At 38.1% G+C, this 4,839-nt stretch overlaps 1 protein-coding gene across 1 annotated transcript in view; it reads left to right on the forward strand.

Moving 5' to 3' along the window:
• Nucleotides 1–684: 684 nt before the first annotated feature.
• LOC130571242 (inactive N-acetylated-alpha-linked acidic dipeptidase-like protein 2) overlaps nucleotides 685–4,839 on the forward strand; it is a 218,607-nt gene continuing 214,452 nt past the window's right edge. Inside the window, exon 1 of the mRNA XM_057362095.1 lies at nucleotides 685–903. The gene's annotated coding sequence lies outside the window, so the exon portion shown is untranslated. The remainder of the gene's footprint in view (nucleotides 904–4,839) is intronic.

The raw sequence follows: 4,839 nt of genomic DNA on the forward strand, positions 1-4,839 counted from the left end.
TATTCCATGTACACGCATCTATTTCCGTTCATCAATATTGGAACAAACTATTTACAGCATTAAGCCCTTGTTTCGCAATAAATCCGAGACGTCTAGGAAAGTGTCAGCGATGCTGTCTGGATTTAGTTTTTTATAGGGTTAACGTTCCCCAAATTACTTGTGTGTGAGATTGAAAGTGAAGGGCGTGCTCCTAGCTGAGGGAAAAGTGTGTGAGAGCGGCCCTAATGCAGAATCTCATTAAGGCAACTGTCAAGATTCCTCTATTTTACCCTTACCTCTCCTATCTGTAAGAGCCAGACTGTCGTTTCGAGTGAGTCTGCCGACAAAGAGGCATTTACAAATAAATGAAAAATGTCACAATTGATTTTACTCTTCCAAGACTATAGCGTGTCAGCTTTGTCACAAACTGTCTTTGTTGTTCTCCGTCTTCCAGGTCCGGCACCCGCACGTGGTCGATAGTTACAGACTGGTTCGGGCCCTTTTACGCCTCAGCTCCGGTAAGCCCTCACACAATGACCTTTTATTTGCTTTGCTTTAATGTGTTACGTGTCTCGTCCTCTGGCTGAATATACCTCAGCATCAGCGGCGAGGAGAGGATGCTTAACCAGGAAGCATGGAAGCGCTGGGAAAAAAAAGCAGGAAAATGGCGTGGAGTGCTGATAGAGGTGTAAGCGTGCTACGCTTTTTAACCCTTGCAGTGAAACGTCTCTAGAAAGCCTTACTGGATTCTGAGGAAATGCTGAAGCGACATATCATCTCTCTGTCAGGAGTTTTCACAATTTTGAGAGCTGTGGTTTTTAACCCTAACATGCTAAAAATGCCATGCGATCTTTTTCCTTTGTTGATGGAATTCTTGAGCGGTTGTATCGGTACCTGCTGGGTGCAGAGGACCACAGAGCTTTAGTGAGTGGTGGAATTTCTTCATTGTGCCAACATGCTGTACGATTGCAAAGCTTTACCGTCATTCCAAGCTTAAAATCCTCACTCATCTGTAAATCGACGAAATCGTAGGATCTTGTAAGGCAATTTTATCGCAAACCATATCAGCATGACACAAGATTTGACCGAATAGCTGTCGTTTACTGGTAATTTGCTCCCGATGTATTGTCCCAGTGTAATATTCGCCATGATAAATCAACCAATTTCCGCTTTTGTTTCAAAATTTTGGCTCAGTCTATTTTATCGCTTAAACAAACAACATCAAAATAAGCGATAGTTTAAAATAATGCTCCATGTGTTTTTACTCATGCTTACGTTTGCGGAGATAATCACAAAAAACACGAAAATGAATATGATTTTAAGCTTTATCTCTACAATTCAATAATTTCAGACACCGTATCTCATCGCCATTTTAAAATAATCCGGCACACAAGCTTTTTGGCGTTTTGCTGGTGTAAATGTACCATAATGTTTATTCATAACACACAATACATTGTAAACCGCACAGTGCCCCTTCAGCCATTTAGCGACAACAATACATCATCCACCTTTGTCGGAAGCAAAGCATTTCTTACCCTGCATTGTGTATATTATTATTATTGTATCATTACTCTGTTTACTATGGCATCATATGGCCAGCTGTCATTGTTGCATATCGCTTGGTGGTTCCAGAGAAACTACAATTCATTCTGGCTCTTAATGAGAAAACAGGCAATGAAACAGCCTGACTTGAACGGATATAAATTTGACGTGCGAGTCCTGTCAGGGCTTAATAGTCGGTTCGACACCTGTCACATGACATCAGTTGTTACACATTATGTGCTACAGACACAATAGACTATACTGTACCCGTCTTCAAACCTAACAGGGTTTATAACTTCCCTCCAAACATCATGTAGGATTCACAAAACCTAAACATACTAGTGACAAATGTACCTTTTCAAAACGCTGTGTCTCACACAATTTAGTACAAAAGTATAGGTGGCAATAGCCAGTACAACACATCTGTATAAATATCTGAAGTAGCATTTTAAAGAAGCAATGACAGATTAAGTTAGTTCTGCATCGTTACATACCTATGTGTTCACCCAAGGGCCACCGGACACTGGGTTCTGCTATTAATCCCACGGCACACTTGTTGTCCTGCTCTGACCTTGGTCAGGCACGAAAAAGGAAGGAAAGATTAAGAAAAATGAGGTGGAAAGACCTGCAGTGTTTATACATTTGGGGGGTGGAAATGGTGCATGGAGACCATTGAGGGAACCATGGAATCGAGCCAAGCACTCTTAAAAGGGGTCAGCACAGGACACCTGTTGTGACTTCTCCCCACCTGCTGCGCCACAGTAGAGGGCTGAATGGGCTAGAGTGATTTAGACGCTAATTCCTTCTTCTATGGACATTGTTCAAACATGGACGCTGAAACAGCTCTCCACTGGGCTAGCTTGGAATGCTATGTTCCATAGATCACACAACTAAAGCATTTCAAAACGGCCATTTGACTAAAAAAGCAGTGGCTTTTGAGCGAAATTTGGTCCATAATGGAGTGTTTTACAACAGTGGGCTTGGACAATCTATAAAGAATGCGTATAAAATTCGGTTAGCCTAAATGTTTTTTTGTCCAAGTTTGAAAGAAACTTGAATGTCCTGAATGTTCTTTGTCAGATTTCAGAGAATGTGTTTGGGATAATTTAACACGCATGTACAAACTGTTCAGAAAAACTTGATTGATATTTGACAGCTGGTGCCCTATATAGTTACTCCCTTAATCTGGGTGTCTTTGAACTTTACTCTTCTCTTTTCTGTTTTAGAGATCATAATGGTGAATCAAGGGATACTTTTAAAGTCTTGCAATCAGAATGCAACACATTTTCAGTGTTACATCAGACATCCTGCATACTGACATTGTTTTACAGTTTGTTTTTATTAGCTTTTGTACTGTTTTCAAGAGTAACAGATTTCTTTTGAAAGTCCAAACTGATCACCAGCCAATGTACTTCTATTAGAGCTCTAAATGTTTCATTTTTGTCCATTTCAAACATAATAATTCTAATTTCATATTACAATGATTTTATAATATGCAATAAGAACATTTGATTTAATAATGAAAACCAAACAAAATTATATTCTTTCAAGTTAGTTCTCCATTTTGGTTAAATCAATAGTAGACAATGCAAGATACAAAACACACAAATCACAGAGTATCCCGTAATCCATATTAGGAAATACACCTACAGTACGTTACCCAATTCACACTACAGTACGTCAGTAATGCCATAAAACTACACTCTTAAAAAAAGGTGCTTCCGATGCCATAGAAGAACCTTTTGGTTCCATAAAGAACCTTTAACATCTGAATTTACCTTTCTGTTTCACAAAAGGTTCTTTGTGGCGAGAAATGCAGATAATATAAAACATAAGAAAGAGATGGTTTTTTAAATAACCTTTGACTGAATGGTTCTTTGTGGAACCAAAAATGGTTCTTCTATGGCATTGCTGTGAAGAACCTTTATTTTTAAGAGCGTATCTAAGTGTGATCACTGTGACAAAGTCTGGCAGTTGTGAAAGGTTGGAATATATTGACTATACTTTAATAGTGGAGTATAACTATAATCATTTTTTATACAATAAAAAATATTGTATTTGTACGGAGCCCCTTTAGGGACATGGGGTGGAAAAAATATGAGAGGGAAGAGAAAATATATTTTTAAAGGTTTCGCGTTATCTCTCAAAACTTTTGCGTTATCTTGCAAAACATTGCGTTCTCTCGCAAAACTTTTGTGTTCTCTCGCAAACATATTTGTATTATCTCGCAAAACTTTTGCGTTCCCTCTCAAACATATTTGCGTTATCTCGCAAAACATTCAAACGTCCTGTTGTCCCGCTCCGTACATTAACAATGGAGCGGTTCATAGTAGATTCCCAATAACTTGGGAGCTAAACATTGTTATAACACAAATAACACATAATTCTTTAGATTAGGGTCTACAACCCAGTCTTCCTCAAAACGAGAATATAAATTGATATCATCTGAGCAGGCGACATGGACAAGTCCAAAGGAACTGTCTGCAAAGTGACTGTAAATCCGAAAAGCGTTACAACAAAAATAGTCATTAATAACTTAAATGTTACACAGTGAAATCTCACCAAATTCAGTTTACACATTAATGCTCTCCTGCTGAATTTAAACTGGTTTTAGTTATACTACAGTATGTAGCACTGAAGTTAATGACTATTATTAGTAGCCTAATGATATTTGGTTTTTGCACTTTGCAGACGATCCCTTCGGTATTGTCTCAGCCGGCTCCCGCCTGAGATCAATAAAAGGCTTGATTTGTGGAAAATTAAGTTAAAGTTCATTGTTTACGTTACATAGAATGAGGTGTAATTTGTGTTATAAGAACGTTTAGCTCACGAGTTATTGGTCCGGGAATCTGCGACTATAGACCAATGTTTATGTAGCCTATGGAGCTAGTCTTAAATTCTACCAGCGGGACATTAAACATGAAGTGTTTGCGAGATAACGCAAATATGTTTGCGAGAGAATGCAAAAGTTTTGTGAGATAACGCAAATATATTTGCGAGGGAACGCAATGTTTCTCGGGTGAACGCAAAAGTTTTGCGAGATAACGCAAAAGCTTTAAAAAATATTTTTCTCTTCCCTCTCATATTTTTCCCACCACCATGTCCCTAAAAGGGCTCCGTATATTTGACATATATGTAAAATCTGTATTTTTATATATATATATATATTTATTCTGTGTAGTGTTATTTGTATGCACCATGGGTCTGAGAGTAACGCAATTTCAATCCTCTATATGTATGTACTGTACATGTGGCAGAATTGACAATAAAGCAGACTTGACTTGAAATAACATACTACCTATATTATTAGAGTTGCAG

Source organism: Triplophysa rosa, linkage group LG20, assembly GCF_024868665.1.
Source record: "Triplophysa rosa linkage group LG20, Trosa_1v2, whole genome shotgun sequence".
NCBI classification, from domain to species: Eukaryota; Metazoa; Chordata; class Actinopteri; order Cypriniformes; family Nemacheilidae; genus Triplophysa; species Triplophysa rosa.